Genomic DNA, 22356 nt, shown 5'->3' with positions numbered 1-22356 from the left:
TATCTATATCTATGTCTGTATGTCTATATATTGATTTAGAGATCTTTATCTATCTATACATATAAATATATAGATACTGACCCAGCCAGGTTTTCATTTTATATATTATTAACATAATCAATATTTATATTGATATATTTGTGTATACTGACCCAGACCAAGTTTACTTATGTATTACATATACAATATATATAATTGAATACATCCAATAATGTGGAATGTGTTAAAATACATTTGCAGTTTGCACTGAGAGCAAAGCTTCCTCATTCTAGTATCACAATCAGTCGGTAAGAAAAGTTACGATTGCAGTCATGTAATATGTAACTAAAACTTTTGAGAAACAGACTCCGTGAATTTTAATCACCATCATGGAGTCACAGACTTGGTAAGTGAAACTCTTAGTTTTCAAGAGAAATTCACAGCTTAAAAAGTATCCAGTACCCCCTTAATTTTCAACTAAAAAACTAATGAAAAATCTAACTCACAAAAATATTGACAAAAAACTCAGAAGCTTTACCTTTAAAAAATAAGATGTATCTCTTTTAACAACTTTGTAAGCAATCTCAACTCCATTTAATAGTACTGTCTAGAAGTCAGGAATAAATTTTAGGTCAACTATTTTGTGGAAGACATCTATCTGTGTGTATGTTAAAAGAAAATAACAAGTCAGATTGTATCTAACTTCCCTCAATCTGTTCTTATCTCTGAAACACAAGCCTAATATTCACAAAAGTAACCACTTCCAGCATAAGTCCTTTACCTGCCTTACACCCTGTCTACAAAAGTCCTACGTGGAAGTGGATGAGAAATCCAGGGCAGGTTGACCCCAGGAGGCTGCTGCTGCTGCTACTGCTAAGTCGCTTCAGTCGTGTCCAACTCTGTGCGACCCCGTAGACGGCAGCCCACGAGGCTCTCCTGTCCCTGGGATTCTCCAGGCAAGAACACAGGAGTGGGTTGCCATTGCCTTCTCCAGTGCATGAAAGTGAAAAGTGAAAGTGAAGTCGCTGAGTCTTGTCCGACTCTTAGTGACCCCATGGACTGTGGCCCACCAGGCTCCTCCATCCATGGGATTTTCCAGGCAAGAGTACTGGAGTGGGGTGCCATTGCCTTCTCTACCCCAGGAGGCTAGAGATGTCTAAAGCTAGTAAGAGGCAACAGCTGCTCAGACTAAATTCTTCTTTATTATGATCTTTAAGCTGGGAGTTTGGTTGTGTTCATTTCACAGTTGTGGATACTGGAGTAAAAGCACAGCAGAGACTTCCATGTGGGCTGACACACGTGTTCCCAAAACTAGAGAAACAGAATGGAAGCCCCATAGCCAGCTAGCCTTGGGAAATGAAAAAGGATCCCACAAAGGCTGATGTGTGGAAAGCACCCTCCTTGTCAGTCTCTGGAGCAGACCCTCCTGATGCCCAAATCCCTGGGCCCACCACCAGATGTGCAGCTTTGACAGGTGGTCCCCATCATCCCCCTCAGCCTCAAGCTTTCCCCAGCCCAGGAGCAGGCTGGGCCAGTGTGGTGCCCGCCAAGTCACTGTCTAGTGACGGCTTCAGGACCTCCTCAAACAACCCACCGAGGGGAAATGTTGGTGGGAGGTACCTCAGCTCCCCTGCCCTTTGGTGGGACAGCTCTGGAGGGCGCTCTGTGAGGACTTCAAGGGTCTGCAGTGGGACTGGGCCTCTGTTGGCCAGAGCTGTAACCGCTCACTGGCACACCGCTGTTGTCTCTACTCACTTATCTCAGTTCCTTACTCCTCGGCCATGCCTCGTGGGATTGCCTCCAGACCAACTATGTGCTTCCTAATTCTCATGTCAGTCCCTGCTTCAACCTCCTCCCAAGGGGCTAAGGACCTTGTGCAAATCAGTGACCTGTCCAAGTTTTGGTTCCCTCAAGGTCACTGCTGCTGCAGCTAAGTCGCTTCAGTCGTGTCCGACTATGTGCAACCCCAGAGTCGGGAGCCCACCAGGCTCCCCCATCCCTGGGATTCTCCAGGCAAGAGTACTGGAGTGGGGTGCCATTGCCTTCTCTGCTCAAGGTCACAGGGAATGCCAAATTTCATTACCCTAGTCCAACCCCATCTGAACTCTTCCTGCCAAATAGAACTTTTTTTTTCACAACGGAGGTGTTTTGACATTCTGGCAGCTTTCCATTAAAACAGAAGAAGAGGAAAGTGAAGAAAAAGAAGCATCAGCAGCAGAGGAGGAGGAAGAGGAAGAGAAAAAGACAGGGGGAGGAGGAGAAAAAACAGTAAGAGGAGGAGGAAGGGGAGGAAAGGAAAAAATCTCTTTCTCATCAATGATCCTCCCATGTCTGTACAGATACTTACAAACAAAAGTAATTTAGATTTATAACTAAGCCTCCTGATGACCTGCATTTATCTCATGTAGATACTAACATAAGATAATGCAAAACATCAAACATTCTATAGGCTTAAAGAAAGCTGTTGACTTCTTTCAAAATCCCTGATAGTTCTCATTTGGAGGGGGAGGATCACACTGTCTATGCTCTTATCCCTCAGTGAGTCAGTGTTGATGAGAAGAGGAAGCCAGGTGTGAGATCATTCTATTCTGAATCCACACACAGTAGACTGAGTTCTAGGACTGTAAGGCTTTGGGGAGGAAAGTAGCAAGTTCCTCAGAAGGCAGGGTGGGAGTTGGGCCTGAGGGGTGGGGTTGGGGGCTGGTCTTCAAACACTGTTTTCTTTCCTCCTCACGGCTTCCGGGGCACAGTGAGGATCTGTCGGATGGCAGGTAGGGAGTGCGGCATTGTGCGGATGGGAGGACGACATGGACAGAAAGGGAGGCCTTCCCTGTCTGGACTCTGGGCTGCTCAACGCTCAGCAGAGTGTAGAGAGCTGATTCCAGCCAGACAGTCAGAGAGCAATTTGTCCTCAACCCCACCATCACATTTGCCATTGCAGAGTGTGCTAGGGAAAGGAGCTTCAGTCCGGAGTTGGCAGACCAGCTTTTGCTCCGTCGTGGACCACGTGCAGCCTTTGGAAAGTCATATTCCTTCTCTCTGCCAAGCTCTACATATATCTGTGTCACGGAGGGTGGTGGGAGTAGGACTTAGGCGAGCTTTTATTTTATGGATTTTTATTATTATGTATGAATATAATACTGAAGAATAAGAAAAGAAAAAAAATACGCACACATGTATAATCATTATAAACATACGTCAGGATTAATTATAACTTGTACCTGTCTTTGAAGAAGAGCAATTCCCCACGAATTTTGGTAACAGCATCAAATGTTATCCTGTTATCACACTCACACACAGAAAGGGAGGCCTTCCCTGTCTGGACTCTGGGCTGTTCAACACTCAGCAGAGTGTAGAGAGCTGATTCCAGCCAGACAGTCAGAGACAGCCCAGTTATCACAGGGCTGTGGGATTTGTGGCACTGGGACCAGCTGTGGTTTATTAGATGGCTCTTAAAAAATAAACAAAGATCCTGAAGTTAATGAAGTTTTACATACTACATTGACCCAAATATATATATGAGGAAGAGTCTTTCAAGGACCAGGTCATTGCCACTATATTTGAAGCACACATATAACTCACAAGCATGTGTCTGGTTCACCCAGCTTCACTTACCATAGATGGCCTGGATGCCACTGATGTCATCCTGAGACAGATAAACTTCACCAGTGTAGATGTAGTTGGGGTACATCAAAGCCCCGATGTTAGTAGAATGAGAAAGTCCAAAGGAATGGCCCAATTCATGTGCCAAAACCCAGTACAAGTTGTAATCTAAAGGGCAACAGAATCAGTCAGTCTTTAGCAGATGGCAGTACAGTATTCAGGCCTCAAAGAGCAAACATATCTCCAAACCGCACAAGAATTCCACTGTGGTTTGGTTTATGACATGGTCTGAGATGTGTGTGTGTGTATAATCATAAGAGAAGAATTAATTAACACTAGAAAGCCTTCAAGTCTAAATTTCTATAATTGAACTGATAAAATGTAAGGGAAAAAATTAGCTGACATGCAAAATTTTAATATTAATTAGTAAGTCCAGCTATAAATAAATTGGAAGAAAGATTACATAGAGAAACAGTGGCATTCTATTAATGCTTATTACTTTGATCTAATATAAATTCTAAATAAACAAATACAGATTCAAAATAAAAATTTGGATAACCATGTACCAAAACACATATTCTCCAAAGCAACCCCACCAAAAGTTACCACTATTTAATTTTGGTATATATTTGTACACATACAAAAATATCATTTGTAATCTTAGAGTATTTTAAAATTTCAAAAACATATTTTACCCTTAAGATGCAGCCATTGGTAGAAACAATATCCTCGGACATTATCACTAACTGTAACTATAGTGTTGCAATATCTTTCTGAACCACCATTAAAAAGCATATCTTTATTAAAGCATTTAACTATCATCATAATATTGGTTTATTCTTTTATACAAAACAGAACATATTGCACTAAGCCATGAAAAGGGAAAATAAAAATAGAAAGGGAGAATTCCTTGACTCACTATTCAAAACTTTGGTCCATATTTCTTCTTCATCAAGATGAACATCTCCAATACCTATTCCTGGTTGGAACGCATGAGCGAATATGCCCCCAGGTCCATCAAAGGGAGAGTTGTCACAATGATCTGTGAGGGACAAAGGGCAGCAAAGATAAATCTCCTTTTCTATTTAGACTTCCCTACCAGAGACGAGAGAGTAGGGACAAGGAGCCAAAAAGCATTGTTCACCTGTGAGGGGTCCCTTCTTCAGCCCGTAAAATCAGCACCCTCAAATAAAGGGAAAATCTGACCGGAAGCTCAGTGTGTCTGAAAGAAGTGTGAGGCGAGGTTCAGAATGGTTTGGGGAGAAAAGAGCTCACCTCCCCAGACAAAGGATATCATTACGTCCGCTTGCCCCTCAGAGACCTTGGTGAAGGTCAGAGGTGAGGCACTGCTCCAGAGCTGAAAGGCCTTCTCAACAGCCTGCTCTATGTCTGCTCTCGACAGGTCTGGGGTGTAATTTTCAACCCTTCACAGACATGTCAGAGCTCATTTCTCACGGCTCTGGTGGGAAACAGTGTCCCCACTCTGGGGCTCCGTCTAATTACCTGTAGATCAGGTGTGTGCTCTGCCAACCAGGGTTCCCTGGAGTGAGTGCATACTGGGGTGAAATGTCAGGCATTCCACACCTGAACTGCCTCATAATATCCAGGGTATCAGCATCTATCTTTCCCGTCACCTTTAGCCCAAAGAATTCCTGCATTTGCTTTAATTTTTCAATCATTGTACTGTGGTTTCTCTGCCTTTCGAATCAGCTGGTTCCAACCCCTAAGCCGTAATAGTTTTGTAGGTATTTCTGATAAATAAAAAAAATTCAAACAGAAGATATGAAATCTTTCTTATTTCTCTGAAAATTCCCAGCATTTCACTGTAGTGACAGAATAGTTCTTTTACCTTAAAGGTTTAGTGTCAAGAGGGGAAAAGAAAATCTGCTTCTGCAATGAATTTCTGTCTGAATTTCATAGCCCTTTTTATGCTTACTGTTGATACAGAAATGTCAGTGCAGTGGTAGAAACTATGCTATTGCTAGGTCTACAGAATTTCAATTAGAAGTCAGAATTACAATTAGAGCAACCAGTCTGCATGCTTCTCTTTGGCTTTCTCTTTCTCTATATTCCAAAAATGTCTACAGAGAGATTTTGTTGTTGTTCAGTCACTAAGTCATATCTGCCCCTTTGCACACCAGGTTTCCCTTGTCCTTCAGTATCTCCAGAGTTTGCTCAAACTCATGTCCACTGAGTCGGTGATGCCATCCAACCATCTCATCCTCTGTTGCCCCCTTCTGCTCCTGCCCTCAATCTAAGTAGATTTTTATTTTTGTATGAGGGGATCTGTTTCTGACAAAATGGTTATCCCAGAATAAATCCCAGACTTCCATGAACTCCTATCCCTTGACCTTGGAAAAATGAGAAGGTAGGGCTCTTGAATTTCTGGCACGTGAAATTAAGCATTTACCTGGACCATCTCCGTGTTTTGCTCTTGTGTTTCTGAAGTGGCTGGAAACCCATGAGACCCCAGGCTCCTGAGCAGCAGCAGCAGCAGGGGAAGGCGGGGAATGCTGGCCTCTCCTTTTCTTCTGAGCTGAAGGAAACCAGGGGCTCCCTGCCTCTGCCGTCCTGGGGTTTCAGCCTGCAGGCTCTGCTTTTTTGTAGGGTCCTTACTACTACTACTACTACTACTACTACTACTACTACTACTAAGTCATTTCAGTCGTGTCCGACTCTGTGCGACCCCATAGATGGCAGCCCACCAGGCTCTCCCATCCCTGGGATTCTCCAGGCAAGAACACTGGAGTGGGTTGCCATTGCCTTCTCCTTGCACCCCCACAAAACTAAAAGCTATCTGACCCCGATCAGACAACATCCTTCTTATTTGCAATGTGTGGTCTCAACATTAAAAAGTTGTGACATAATACAGATTAATCTTTTCTGTCTGTTTGTTTACACAATCTCAAGATTATGATCACACAGGAGAACAAAGAGATACACTCTACCTCACACATAACATCCTGTTATTGAGTCTACGTTGTCTTAAAAAAAGACCCTTACTTTCTACACTATAATGGACATAACTCACAGAGCATTCTGTGAACTTTTAAAAATATTGGAGTTCAGTACTTAGTTCTGCTGATCCTAACCTGCTCCTGGGTTCTGTGTGCTCTTACCCCCCAGAGTTAAGGAAGACTGGCTGGTGATATGTGAAATGCTCCTGCTCTTCCTCCCCTCAGAACAGAGAGCTGGCTCCTAGAATCACCAGCTTTTCCATTTCCCAAAGATTTCCTCCTGCTTTTTAAACCTTCTCTGTGTGATCTGTTTTTCTACCAATCAGACATTGCCTAACTAGCAAATTAGCTTAAAGTAGGGAATAGTATGACAAAGTCATTACTAAAGACTGAACAAAGAGTAAACATTGACATTTTAGGAAGCAGTGAGCTAAAATGGACTGGAATGGGAGAATTTAACTCAGATGACCATTATATCTACTACTGTGCCCAAGAAGAATCTCTTAGAAGAAACGGGGTAGCCATCATAGTCAACAAAAGAGTCTGAAATGCAGTACTTGGATGCAATCTTGAAATTGACAGAATGATATCTGTTCATTCCCAAACAAACCATTCAATATCACAGTAATCAAAGTCTATGCCCCAATCAGTAATGCTGAAGAAGCTGAAGTTGAACAGTTCTATGAAGACCTACAAGACCTTCTAGAACTAACATCCAAAAAAGATGTCTTTTCATCACAGGGGGCTGGAATGTAAAAATAGGAAGTCAAGAGAACTTGATTAAGACTTTGTTTTTTTCTACAACAAATTTTGTCTGGTTTATTGCTTAAAGGTAACAAAGCTGTAATTGAGACTGGCATTATTTTATTTATATTTTATAGATGATGAAATGAACACAAGAATAGAAATAGCCCAGTTGTAAATTCCCTCATTCCCACAGTAAATGATCAACTGTGTTCATTCCATCTGTGTTCATTCATTCAACCTACAAGTTTTTGATTAATGTCTATTTGGGGCTGCTAAACCTAAAATTCTGGCTTCTTTTTCTATTATGAAAATGAAAGGTGCTAAGAAGTATTTCCAAAACCAAAGACTCAATTGTTTTAGATTCAGTGTGATTGTGTTTTTTTCTCATAAAAACAGGAAATCAGTTCTGGGCCATCAGAGGAAATGAGATGCAAGCAGGTTACCCAAGAGGCATCCATACCTTGGGCTTTCCTTCAACAGTAAGGAAAATAGACGCAGCCTTTTCTGACAAGGAAAAGAAGAAAACGTACTTCTTTGCAGAGGACAAATACTGGAGGTAATATTTGTTTGTAATAACTTTGTATGATAATAGTTAGGGTAATTATCTTCTTTCTCTAAGGAAGTCGCCTGCCTTCCACTTAGACCTTCGTCCCCCACAGGAGGAACGGTGGGGCTCTAGACAGCTGTGGGGGAGTCCCTGTGTGTGTGCTCAGACCCCAGTCATGCTCAACCCTTTGCGACCCCATGGACTGTAACCCTCCAGGCCCCCTGTCCATGATTTCCCAGGCAAGAATATGGAGTGGGTTGCCATTTCCTCCTCCAAGGGATCTTCCTGACCCAGGGATCGAACCCGTGTCTCCTACATTGGCAGGAGGATTCTTCACTGCTGAGCCATCTGGGAAGCCCCAGTGACAACATATATGAACAAATATGGTAGAAAACTTGAAATTTGTATCTGAAATGAATGATTAGATTCACTTTGTGTTCACATCTTTGTGATAGAAGGATGATTAAGATTCTTTCTCTCCAGACCTAAGAAATATGGTAGCAAACAGCATCTGCTAGATCAAGATGTTGCCTCTCTTTCTGGTAGAGATACAAATTTAAGAGCCAAGTTTGCAGTACCATTAAAGTCACACATTTCTGTAGCACTAAACATGCCTGACATTTATTTGCAAATCTCGGAAAGTTGATTAGAATTCCACATTTTTTGCCAATTTTGATAACACGGCCTCTGTGCAATGCTGAGCTTTGTTTCTTTTACTTGGTGCAGATTTGATGAGAAGACACAATCCATGGAGCCAGGTTTTCCCAAGCAAATAGTGGAAGATTTTCCAGGGGTTGAACCAGAGGTGGATGCTGTTTTTGAAGTATTTGGTAAGAGGACACTCCTTTTGTTGGCAGTGGGGCACTTGAAACATTCTGTAGTACCAGAAGAAAGAGGAAAGCTGAAGTATTTAATAAAGTTTTCTTTAACCAGATTCCTCCTCCCAACCCTAAATTTCAGCTTACAAATTTCATATCAATTGTATGACTACTTCGTATAATAAGCTGTATAAAAACCCCCTCAAGTGGTGTGGCCAAGTTCAACAGTGGCCAGCTGGCTTCTCCATCCCACCTCTAATTCTCATGGAGAGTTTCTCTGTCTTTTCTGAGTAGTCAGTCAGCTGCCAATATTTAACTTTCCATGAGCCCAAAGTTTAAAAAAAAAAAAAAAGGATTTTCTCCTGCCTCAGGGATAGATGGGTGGAGGGATAGATGATCTTTATTGAAAGGTAACCTGAGCACCAGGATGGCAGAGTCAGAAAGGATCGTCTGGTTCTGAAAGAGTACCTGAGATTCTCTGAGGCCAGAGAATCAGGCTTCTTTGTCAGCAAAGGGGAGGAGGAGTATTCGGAAGGAAAAATGTAAAGATACACAGTTTCTGAAGATGCAGAGAATTTTATCTGATTTTAAGTGGAATAACCTAATAACCCAGAGCCTGGTTCTGCTGTCAGAGAGAGCTGGAGTGGGGTGCTGTTCCCATCCTTTCCTTATTGAGTGACCTTGGGCAGGCATTTAAATTTGTTTGAATCTCAACTTCCTATCTGTAAAATGGAGTTAGATATATGTGCCTCATAGGACTTTTACAGAAAGAAATGAAAATAAAAGTCATGCAAAATGCTTACCATAGTTCCTGCTGCTCCTGCTGCTAAGTCGCTTCAGTCGTGTCCGACTCTGTGCGACCCCATAGAAGGCAGCCTGCCAGGCTCCCCTGTCCCTGGGATTCTCCAGCCAAGAACACTGGAGTGGGTTTCCATTTCCTTCTCCAAGGCATAGTTCCTGGCACATAGTAAATTTCTACAAACACTTTCTACTTTTAGGTATCTGTTATTCTGAGTTCTGTGTGTTGCCAAATTTATTTACTTGAAGAAAAATATCTCATTATTTCCCCTATCTGCATTTGCAGGGTTTTATTATTTCTTCAGTGGATCTTCGCAGTTTGAATTTGACCCAAATGCAAAGAAAGTGACACATGTGTTGAAGAGTAACAGCTGGTTGAATTGTTAGGAGAGATGTTTAGAAGGCATAACTGGGCATTTTAAGTTAAGCCGATAACTCTTCACCTAAGTCTCTGTGAACTGAAATGGTTCGTGTTCTCCTGTGTGTGCAGTGATGGAGACCAAGAGTGTGAGCTGTGTGTCTTGCCCACTAGCCTCATATATCACAGAGCATTCAAATGGGCTGTGCATTTGTACTCTGGTCACATGCATCAGCCTCCCACGGGAACAGGGTTAGCACTCTGCAACAGGCAAGAGACTGTATATAGACTATTTGCTTATTATTTAATAAAGAGAATCTGTCAGTTAACTTTATCATGTTGTTTGTTTCAATGAATGCACTTTCCTCACCATCTTGGGTGTGTTGTGGACTGATCAGTCAACAATGGAGGTACAGGATCAGGGTCTCCATGGCTGGGACCTCAAAATGGGCTCAACCAGAACTGGAAACAATCTGCCATTTCCCCTCCCCAGGTGCCCTACCAAAGGGATGCTATTTCCGCCAACAAGGCTTCATATGTGTTCCCGACACACCTAAGGAGAAAGATCAAGGGAGCTGTCACCACACAGGGCAGGCTCTGAAAAAAGTTGTGAGGCAGAATCCTATAATCAAAGCAAATCACCTAGTTCACACACCTCATTTTTTCTGGTGGGGAAATAAACCCGTTCTTTATCTTCTCCCTTTACTTATATATTGCATCAATGGAGTTCCTTTCCCTGCACAGGTAAATAATTGTGCTCAGATCGCCTCTATCCACACATGAAAATGCCCTCCTATACTCATTTTGTATCTGTCCATGTCCCCATAAGCCCCCATGGACAAATGGTTATCTTAAACCAGGTTGCCACTCCTAAGTAATATGTAGCACAGTACTGGCTACACAGTAAGAGCTCGTTCATGCTATCACTTATTAATTCATTTGAGAATAATTTATTACTAGTACTCCATGTCTCAGGTATTGTGCTGGGTTGTGGGCATGGGAGCCTGAGGAAATGGACACTGTCCCTGCCTCACTGAGATTATAATCCAGCAAGAAAGACTGTATGCAAAGAGTGACAAACATGGATACGCAACTGTGGTTTTAGGAAGAGTCATACAGGAAAAATTCGGCTTCTTTGATAGAATAACAGGAGGAACTCCTTTGAGCTGGGTGGTTTTAGAAGTTTTGGAAGGTTTTGAAGGAAGACATGAAAACTAGCTGACAAGATGGTTTGGACTAAAGCAGTCACAGGGGAGAATCAGATGGGCATATGAATGTGCATATGATTGGCAGCAGAACTCTATGATGGCTTAGACATGGAGTTTATTTAACAGACAGAAGTGGCCAGAATAACTCCCAGATAGCTTTGTTGAGCTTATGGATTGATGGGGGAAGAACTGGAAAGAAGCAGTTTTGTGAGGAAAGGGCAATAGTTCGGAAGAATTGCTCAGTTTGCTAATTTTTGAAACGTCTGAGAGATGCCCAAATAATACCATGAAATAAATGAGCTTAGAACTCAAAAAAGAAGATATAGTGATGATGTTTGGTGATAAATGTTAACTAAACTTACTGTGGTAAACATTTCGCATTGCATTCACATACCAAATCATTATGATGTACACCTAAAACTAATACAATGCTGTATGTCAATTATACCTAAATTTTCTCTTTAAAAAAGAGAGAAGATATGAATATGTGGGATTTTTCAGCATTTTATTAGTCTTGTAGTGCAAGACATACCAAATGAAAGGTTTTTATGATGTAACCTTAATAAACAACAATATTTTGCTAAGGATTGAACATGTCTTTATTTTAAAAATTAACTAAATTCATTTGGTTTATTTTTTGATAGACACTATGCAGCCACAGCACGAATTTGAAAGGTAAAAACATGCAATGAAAAATTCATTTTCCTTGCACGTGTATCATCACTATCTAGTTCCTTTATTCAGAGGAAACAAACTAGAATTTTAGGAATCCTTTCAGAACTATTTTATACATATGCAAGCAATAATATTATCTTTATAGGTTAAAGTGCGTGTGTGTGTTAGCCGCCCAGTTGTATTCAACTCTTTGCTAACCCATGGACCATAGTCTGCCAGGCTCCTCTGCCCATGGGCTTCTCCAGGCAAGAATACTGTATTGGGTAGCAATTCCCTTCTCCAGGGGATCGTCCCAACCCAGGTCTCCTGTATTGCAGGCAGATTCTTTACCTTTTAAGCCACCAGAGAAGCCCTAAGTTAAAATGGTAGCATATAAACTCACACTGCTTTGTCATTTGCTATTTTCACTAACTATAGCCTGGCAACCATTCCACATCAGTACATGCAGAATTTGCTTCACTTTTCATGACTACATTCTGTGAGATAAATATGTGATTTACTTATTCAGTTTCCTATTGGTCACTAAATTAGTGATTAAATAAATGCATGCATCAAAGAAATAAAATTTAAATGTAAAATAATAAAAAATAAAAATATATTTAAAGTAAATAAAACTATTACATTAAATGATTATTCAGTAATGTGTAATTTGTGGTTGTCATGAGTATCCAAATGGCCCACATGGTGGAGAATTTAAACAATAGTTTCCCTACCCCTCCATCTCTGCTCAGACCTTGAAGGTTAAGCTTTTCATCAGATATGCAAGTATATTCAAGGATATTCATTGTAGCATTGGGAAAAATAGTAAATAAATCAAATAAAATTGTAGGCATCAGTATACTATTTTCAGTATTCAGTGTATCAGTAGGTGATTTTAAATATTTCACTATTATTTCTATTATTTGATTGGCATGCAAAAAAAAAAAAAAAAGCTGCTCTCAGACATGAACTAGTCCAACTGAAGGTCTGACATATATTATTTGTCCTGTTTTAATGCAGAAACAAGTAGTTTACATACATCACCTCACTTAACTCTTCTTTGGGAGGTAGAGATTATTACCTCAGTTTTACAAATCTAAGGATTGCTGCTCAGAGACGATAGGCCATATCCTCAAGGTCATGCTGATAATAAATGGCTGAACCAGAGATGTAATCCATCTTGGCTGACACCAAACTTATGTATGATCCACTCTGCTGCTCCCTACTCTTTGTATCGACATGAACTGACTATACATGTGACGAAAAACAAAAGAGATGAAGCAAAGGAAAGACTGACAGAGGTAATAAGTCAAGAGCTGGAAAAGAGATAAAGGAACTGGCTCTTTATAGCTAGCTGAATCAAAAGGGGAGGTTGGAGTGGCCTAGCCATGGGTGTAATACAGACTTTCAAAAGTCAAAGGTTTGTAACTCGAGTAATTTCTACAAGTGCTGCTTTATATTTTTCCACTTAAATAAGGAATATTAACTCAGGTGATAGAATATTTTACACGCATCTAAGTGTACAGGAATATGGTTTTTTAAAATAAATAGTTCATTCATAATTCAAGAGTATTTAATGACTTGTCAATTAGGATTCTGCTGGATAGTAGAAAGGGACAGTGGGAATCTCACTCATCCATTCATGCACATCACTAATTAGATGATGAGGCATTTGGCTACCTTAAGAGAGTCATAGATTAATCTTAGTTATAGATTAGTGGTTTTAAAAAACCACTGCAGGGGGACCTGAAGCGAGACAAAGAGTCGGCACGCTCGGAGCTCTCGCTTCCGCGGAGGCTGCGTCTGGTTCTCGGCGAAGGGCCTAGGAGGTCCAGTCGGCGGAACCCACCGGTCTCTGGGCCCAGACCCCCCAGAGGCCCACGGCGCCCAGCCTTCCTTTAAAAAAAAATAAATAAATAAAAAACCACTGCAAAATCCGATACTAAAGGAAAGGGCATGGGTGATTCATAAGAGAGCATTGTAGAGGACTCCCACACTTCTGGGACAACACGTGTGACACATGAGACCACAGATACATTTTCAAAGGCGTGAAAATCTTTTATATAGATCTGTTACAGAACATCAAATTGCTTTCCCTGACACATTCTGAAAATGACAATTTATTTTTAAATGTCTCTGCACATTAACCTGCTTTGAATTTCATTTTCCGTGAAGTCCTAACATGTTACCATCTGTAGCAAATGAAAAAGTCTTTTTCTCAGTGCTTTCAGTCCATGTCAGTTTTGTGATTAATCAGATTCAAATTACATCCTCATGAGCAAGTAAAAACTTGGGAGGAGAGTCACAACCGCAAGACTACAGTTGGCAGAAATCTAGGTCAAAATTCTGCTAAGAAAGGACAGAAGTGCTTCCAACACTTTTGGAGGTCACAATTTGGGGATGATACCACTGATATGGAAATAAACATAAAGGGCAGACAGGATAGGAGACATCCATTTCTTCCTCTCCTTATTCATTCACTCTTTGGGCAATAGTTACTAAGTACTCACTGTATGCTAAGCACAGTGCTAAAAGCTTGGATACATTTGGATAAATCAGTGAACAAAACAGGTGAAGATTCTGTCGTCTTAAAACTTCCATGCATGAGAGCGGCAGACAAGAAACTACAATAAGAACTATAAATACACTACATCATATGCTGGAAGGAGATACAGGCCCGAGTCCGCCGTGCCCAGTGTTCAAGGAACAGCAAGGGGCTGCTGACGGCAATGAAGTCAGAGGGAGCGGGTGGGAGCCCTAGAAGAGAAAGGCAGAGAGATGCGGGCTGAGGCGGGAGCAAGTCCGCGAGGTGATACGGGTCGGTTTAAAACTTTGGTTTTTGGGTGAAGTGGAAGAACCGTAGGAGAGAATAGATCAGAAGAGGCTCTGGATACCCTGTTAGATCATTAATAGAGCAAACGGGAACATAGGTAGAAGCACAGAGACCTGTTAGGAGGCAATTGTACTATTTTAATCCAGCAAGGATGGTGACTCCAGCTAGGTGGGAACCGTAGTCGTGGGGAGAAGTTATTTGAGATGTATTTGCAAATAGAATGAACAGGATTTAGGGTGTGAAAGTGTGAGGCTGTAAAGTGTAGGAAAAAGAGAAGAGTTTGGAGGACCTCGAGTCTTTTAGGACAAAGCTGTTGAGCGGCCCTCACTTGAGGCGTGAGCAGGCTGTGGTGGGAAGACCGTAAGTTTAGTTTGGGGCTTGTTGTGTATTTGCTATGTCTATCTTACATCCATACAGTGATGCTGGATTTATGAGTCTGGAGTTTAAGGAAAAGCTCTGGATTGGAAATGTAAATTTGGGAGTCATCAGCACATAGATGGCTTCATTTTTTTTTATTAAAATTTCTTTGTTTTATTTACTTATTTTTAAATTAAAAATTTTAATTAAAAAAATCAGTTAATATTTTTGTGGTGCTGGGTCTTTGGTGCTGCACACGGGCTTTCTCTAGTTGAGGCGGGTGAGGGCTACTCCCCAGTCGTGGTGTGTGGGCTTCTCCTTGTGGAGGCGCCTCTTGTGATGGTGCGTGGACTCTCAAGTGTGTGGGCTTCAGTTGTTGTAGCACAGGGGCTTAGATGCCCTGCAGCTCATGGAATCTTCCCAGGCCAGTGACTGAGCTTCCACCCCTGCACTGGCAGGCAGATTCCTAACCACTGGACCACCAGGGAAGTCCCACATCGATGGTTTTAAAGTCTTGTAATTCGATGAGCTTAACAGTGGTGTAAGAATATAGAAGAGAAGTGGCCTCAAAAAAAAAGAAAAGAAAGAAAAAAATCCCTGGGGCACCCCAATATTGAGTTAAAGAACACATGAACAATGAATTTATATTCCACCAGTCTTCGATGGTACTGACTTGAAGCATCAGAGTCATTTATGAAACAAAGCAGGGTAGAAAGTTTATCATAATCTACCGTTACAGATTGCCTCTTTTTTGCTACTTGTGAGAGTCCAGGTGTGAATTGCTATTTTTATATAAGTGTGTCTGACAGAGAGAGGAGGGTAGGATATGCTCTTGGCATGGACAGTTTGGGGCAAGAATGTGTGAATCCTCCTGAGTGATCCAAGGATGAGCAGATGATGAGTGAGGAGGGGTGTTTCAGCAGGTCAAGGGAGGAAATCAGGGAGGAGCGAGTGGAGAGGGCAAAGGATTAAGGTGATGAAATACGGAATCACACAAGGAACGGAATATAGATTGGTCACATAGGAGGTGGAGAGTGAACAAGGAGGCGTCTGGAGAGAATTTGCATCCAGAGTCCCAGGGCTGAGCCCAGAGAACCTATAGGAGAGCCTTCATTCTTCCTAGTCTAGGGACCAAGGAAGGGCCAGTTAGTTTACCTGAGAAGCAAAACCAAGCTTACCCTTTAAACAGGAAATGGGTGCTGCTGTGATCTGACTTATCTCTATCCCATTCGTGCCCTGATGAATTCATTCCTTAAACAGACTGCATGTCTGAGATTGCCAGGCCTTGTGCTAGGAATGAAGATACACTGAGATAAGATTCCTGTTCATATTCTCATGGAAGAGACAGAAAGGGCAATCAGGAAACAGATTGGAATATAAGCGCTGCTCAGGCCAAGCCCAAAGAGCTGGGGACAGACACAGAAACTAACCCAGTCTGGGGACATCAGGGAAGAATTTCAGAGGAGATACACTTAAGCTGAAACCCACAGGGCAAGCACTTAGTGAATGAAGGGAAGGAAGGATGATATCCCCACCAGACAGAAGGCATAAGATGTGTCAAGATCTGAAGGGGAGGGACCTTGGCTTTTTACTCCTTCAACCCCTTAGCATGGCATCAAAGTGCCTTATGTGTTTGTGTCTTTATGACAGCTCCCATTATGGCCCACCCTAATGCTACACTCCAGCCGCTGAACCACTTGAGGTTTCCTCTCTATGCCAAGCTCTCTGTCCCCTCCCATCCTTATGTTCAGGTCTCATGTTTGCTTTACCCACTGTCTGGGATATTGTGGATATCTTCCCAGTTCATTTCCCTTCTCTGGACATATCCTCCTAAGGTCCCCGTAGGTGTGGTTGGGCTAAGCAGTCATGCTTGTACCTGCAGTCCCACAGTCATGCAAAAATCTGATTGGATTACAGAAAGGCACAGGAATAAGATAGAGCCTATGAGGTGCTCTCTTCCAGAATTAGAAGCAACCCATAATACACAGTCAGACCATACTGTGGACAGAATCTATAAGATCCCCTAGGGTTGGAACCCAAATCAGGACCATGGTGTGTCAAAGTCCTGCACAGAATATTCTCATGGGGAAGCATCCTCCTTGAAGCAAAACTGATCTACAGAAAGAGAAAAGAACAGCGAACCTGCAGGCTAAAGCTGAGAACACAAGGGAGAGAGAGAGACTGAGAGGGGGAGATGAAGACAGAGCCTGTAATTGTCCCATTTCTCAGGAAGGCCGTCCTGAGATTGGATTCCATGAGATTCTTCCATTTCCTTAGAATAAGTCGACTGTAATCATCCTCCAATGAAATGATTCCTGGCTTAGATATAAGTTGGGAGTGGACTGGTGAGCCACAGGCTTTCAAAGTGTATGTGAGATTTGCTGTGGGGTCCCAGCAGGGCAGAGGAAAATGCAATGTCGAGGCACAGCCAGCAGTTTATGAAAAGTGGAGAAAGGGCAGCCGGTTCATCTGCTATCTGTGTTGAACTGTCTCCTGAAAACTCAAGCCAGGGCCTCCCTGACAGCAAAGTTTTAGGGGCTTGGGATGAAAAGTAAGGTGTCTGAAGCTGTCAGTTACTCCTTGTCATCCAAATTCTACAAGGAGAGGGATATATTACAGTCCCGGTTTCCCTACCGAAAATTAAAAAAAAAAAAAGTAAATAACTGTTGCTGGAAGCCCTTTTAGTCTGAATTCATATTCAGATTATGAAAATGTGTCTGGAAATTAATCATCCACTTGGCTGAACTGTATCCGTTCCTTGCTGTGCCCTACTGAGTGCTAACAGTAATGGCAGGGCTCTGAGTGATGGGAAATGGGCTGGAGACTGTTGAGAAATCCGGTGGAGGAGCTGGAGGGATCCAACTCCCTGCCCAACACATCCCTTCAAACCACTTCTTGCTATTGGGTTCTATATGATTCCTCTGAGTCTTTAAAATTAACTTCATTTGAATTCAGTTTCAATCAGATGGTTCCCCAGGAAAACACACATAACGTTCTCTCAGCTGACTTGCTCTTGAAAAGCAGTGCTTACTTCTGGATGTGAAGAGCCAGCAGGAGCCTGTGAGGTCAAGTGTGAAGAGAAAGGGTCGGGATCAGAACCACGTGGAAGGGTGATGATATGAGGGGACATGTCATAGCTGGGGACTAAAGAGAAGACGATTTTTTTTTTTCTGAACTAAATTATAGAGAGATTAATATTAAGTATTCAACAGCTAAGCCACCAGGGAAGCCCAATTATCTAATTAGGAATATTAAATTAAAAAAAAAAATCCATTACTGTTATTCAATAAATGTGACAACTGAGAAAGTGCTCCCCAAAGCATATGAATTAACTCAGTCAGTGAATAATTCAGCAATAAATCTATTTCGGAAATAGTCAGGCTATAAACAAGTTAAACTACTAACTTACTCAGCTAATGAGCCTTACCTCTGCACACACAGAGAATTTCTTAAACTTATCTGAAATTGATTAAAAGTGCTTCAGAGAAAAGCAAAGAAGGTTGTTGCTGTTGAGTTGCTAAGTCATGTCTGACTCTTTGCAACCCCATGGACTGTAGCATGCCTGGCTCCTCTCTTCTCCACTGTTTCCTGGAGTTTGCTTAAATTCATGTCCATTGAGTCAGTGATGCTATTTAACCATGCCATCCTCTGCTTCCCTCTTTTCCTTTTACCCTCAATCCTTTCCAGCATCAAGGTCTCTTCCAGTGAGTTGTCTCTTCTCATCAGGTGGCCAAAGTATTCCAACTCTGGTGCTGGAGAAGACTCTTGAGAGTCCCCTGGACTGCAAGGAGATCCAACCAGTCAATCCTAAAGGAGATCAGGCCTGAATATTCATGGAAGGACTGAAGCTGAAGCTCCAATATTTTGGCCACCTGATGCAAAGAAGCAAAGAATATAGAGAGATTAAAAAAAAAAAAAAAAACCTGGCCTTCCCAGCTTTTACTGAAAGAGAGGTACTTGAAGATCCACTTAAGTCATTTAATGCTTGAAAGTGATAGTTGCTCAGTTGTGTCCAACTTTTTGCGACCCCATGGACTGTAGCCTGCTAGGCTCCTCAGCCCATGGACTTCTCCAGACAAGAATACTGGGGTGAGTTGCCATGTCCTTCTCCAGGGGATCTTCCCAACCCAGGGATCAAACCTGGCTCTCCTGTATGGCAGGCAGATTCTTTACTGTATGAGCCACCAGGGAGGCCCTTAATCTGATGGCCGTTAGAACAAAAAGATGCTTTGGGGGGAAATTCCACTCTGGGGTTTGGTCCTGGTAAGGGTCAGGCTGCAGAGTAACAGCTGATTCTTAGTATAACCACCTCTATCAGCAAGAGCTCCTCAGCACGATTAACAGGAAGCTGTTTCAGTTTCCTAAGACAAAACTAAAGGTGAGTATTTATGATACCTGACTTCCTGGTCATGATTTAAACCACTAAGAGATTTTCCACCTTGACATTTACTCTTCGAATCACAATTAGCTTATGGCACTGAAGGTGATGATGATGATGCGACCCGTTATAACACGCTGCTTCCTGAGCAAGTTTCCAAAAGTAATAAAGGAGGTAACTCACTGTGCTGGCTTACATGGTGCATTTAACCAAAAGTTAAATTCCCTCATTGCATAATAAGACTTTCTTCAGTACTTGTATTTAATTTATGTTATAGGTAATTATTTACTATTAATATTTAGCTATAGATACATTCTTGTCAGGACTCATAGTTCTAATAGTTCTGATAGCTTTGCTTCCAATGAATTAAAGCAAATAAAATTTGGGGGCATGATTTCCTCATCTCAATGTAATTGGGTTAAGGTAAGTGATTTGGAGTGTCTTTCTAGTCTTAGAGGAATTAATATTCATTGAGCAGCTATTATGACAGCAAGATACATCCTGTGTTTGAGGAACTCACTATCCTACACATTGCCGTGGCATATCTTAATATCACTATTTTCATTTTATATGTGAGAAAATGAAATACCATAGAGGTCAACATGCCTAAGCTTAGTGGTCTAAATTGTTGCAAAACTCTAATTGAGTTTTGAATCCAAATCTTCCTTACACAAAAATCTGAATGCTGTTTTGGTTCTATATTGTTTCTGGGTACATGTAGTAACTCTATATTTGCAATCAAGCTTTCTAGAGTATCAAGCAGTAAAAGTACATCAAATTTTATATACGTATATAATTTTGGTTAATATTCTAGGGATAAGTTTGCCTTTTTATTTCAAGAAAATACTTATCCAGAAAATGAATCTGGATTTGTTTCTGAATCCAGAAAATGAGTTTCATGTCTATGGGCCCCTAGTATTTATCTTGTATTGTTATGTAATACCCGATCACAGGGACAGTCTTCAAGGGCAGGAAGTGAAAATTTTAATATGTAATCCTTCCATTTAAAAGGTATATATCAGTTCCATTATACTGTAAACAAATGGGCTAGGCATTATTATTTCCTTTTTGCAGTTGATAACATCAAAGATTGCTCAGCTATGATTCAAACCTATGTCATTTGATTCAAAATTCTGAGCTTTTCCTGCCACACCCTTTGCAAAGTACTTGAAAGAAAATGCCCTCCCCACATGTAAGGTAACTCTCCTCACTCACTACAGTTAGAAAACCACTGCTTTGTGCATAAATCTCAGATATTTCTAACAGAACGTGCATTGGCTTCTAGACAGCTCTGGGCTTAAATCTCCACTCCGCCACCTCCTGGTGCCTTGGAGAAGATAATGTCTGAGTTTCAATTTTTGCTCCCCTACACCATGGAAGTCTCCAGCTCTAAAGGATCCAGACTCCAGAGGTCCACGTCCTGGCCACCCCAGCAGCTTCCAAGGAGTGGGAAATGGAGTGTGGATCTTTATTCCTGATGGGAACTGCCCAAATGTCCCATTTTCCAGTTTAAAGAAATTGCTCCTTTCTCTTATGCTTCCCTCAAACCTTTTCCTTCTCCCTCTTAGTTGAAGACAACGGACATAGCCTTCTCAAATGATCTTAGGTTTTCCCAAGTTTAGAAGGAGGTACTGCCTTCAATCAACTAGTGTTTGATTGTAGTCGTGAAGGCACATCTAAGATCAGGGAATGCAGAATCCTTGGCAACATCAGGGGAAACTATAGAATGCAATTTTACATCTCAACATACTATCTCATGACATATACTGTCTATAGAAATATATGTCCATATTGTTTTGTAGGGACTCTGTTAAGTATATTTGTTTATGAATGTATTGTACTATAGGAGCTTCCCAGGTGGTGCTAGTGGTAAAGATCCTGCCTGCCAATGCAGGTGACGTAACAGATGAGGGTTCAATCCCTGGGTCAGGAAGATCCTCTGGAGGAGGAAATGGCAACCCACTCCAGTAGGCTGTGCCAGGCCGAGGCCTCCCACAGAGCCTGATTGGAATTGGCAGGCTATGGCTGTGCCTATCTCTGTACTTTACCCATGTAGCCCAGTGTTCATTGCAGCACTATTTACAATAGCTAAGACATGGAAGCAACCTAGATGTCCATCGACAGATGAATGGATAAGGAGGTTATGGAACATATACACAATGGAATATTACTCAGCTAGAAAAAGGGATGCATTTGCATCAGTTCCAAAAAGTGGATGAAACTGGAGCCTATTATACAAGTAAGTCAGAAAGAGAAACACAAATACTTTATGTTGAATTTAATTGGTAGAAGACAAATAATAATAAAAACAATAAAGCTAACTCTTCCTTAGCACTTTCTGGCCAGAAAATATTCTAGTTGTGTGTGATATATTTAGTAGATGAAGGAAGAGAGAAGAAAAAAAGGAAGGAAAAAAGAAAGGGAGAAAGAAAGAAAAAGAATAATAATTAATACATATGTGAATTTTGGTGTATAAATGGCTTGAGAGCCTCTCACTTCCATCAGCTCCCAGGACCCAGCAGAAGACCTTCCAAGGAGGGCTTATTGAAAGATATTCCTGCCAACTGTCCAACCACACAGCTACCTTATTTCCCTCTCCACTTACCTCTCCAGCAAGGCCAACAGAAGTTCCTAGTGCCAACATGACAACATCTGTTGCCAGTACTAAAAAGTACTGAAGCTAAAAGAGGCACACTTATATGAGAAGCAAAAGGAGACTTTGATTTAATTTGTTTCAGCCATTAACAGATTTCTGGATAAACTAACTGGAAAGTACACACTTGTATTTTGAATCTTATTTTTTCTGTTGTCTTCCATAAAAAATTTGAAGACATGTGCCTACATAAATGTTCATTGGTATACTATAAATTACACCTAAGATTTTAACAGCTACTTGAAAAAAATAGTAATGTATACCATATCACATTGCATCTCATTCATGAGAGAATTAACCCCCAGAGCAAAATTGATGTCTGATTGTTTTTTGCAGTTCTGAGCATGTGACCCAATGCCTTGTATCAGATCAGTTCAGTTGTCCCAGTCCTATCCGACTTTTTGTGACCCCATGAACTGCAGCACACCAGTCTTCCCTGTCCATCACCGGAGCTTGAAAAACTCAT

At 41.5% G+C, this 22356-nt stretch overlaps 2 long non-coding RNA genes across 2 annotated transcripts; one reads left to right on the top strand and one right to left on the bottom strand.

Annotated features, from left to right (window-relative positions):
- Window positions 1-2013: 2013 nt before the first annotated feature.
- On the bottom strand, window positions 2014-6389 carry LOC133261633 (uncharacterized). Its single transcript, XR_009741065.1, has 4 exons — window positions 5993-6389; window positions 4502-4624; window positions 3595-3750; window positions 2014-3430 (listed from the first exon to the last, which is right to left on the bottom strand). It is a non-coding gene; the product is annotated as an uncharacterized LOC133261633 (long non-coding RNA).
- Window positions 6390-7696: 1307 nt separating this feature from the next.
- LOC133261167 (uncharacterized) lies at window positions 7697-10141 on the top strand. Its single transcript, XR_009741030.1, has 3 exons — window positions 7697-7842; window positions 8560-8663; window positions 9736-10141. It is a non-coding gene; the product is annotated as an uncharacterized LOC133261167 (long non-coding RNA).
- Window positions 10142-22356: the final 12215 nt, after the last annotated feature.

This window comes from Bos javanicus, chromosome 15 (genome assembly GCF_032452875.1).
Source record: "Bos javanicus breed banteng chromosome 15, ARS-OSU_banteng_1.0, whole genome shotgun sequence".
NCBI classification, from domain to species: domain Eukaryota; kingdom Metazoa; phylum Chordata; class Mammalia; order Artiodactyla; family Bovidae; genus Bos; species Bos javanicus.
The sequence above is the reverse complement of the archived record's forward strand: the minus strand, read 5'-3'. Positions and strand labels throughout refer to the sequence as shown.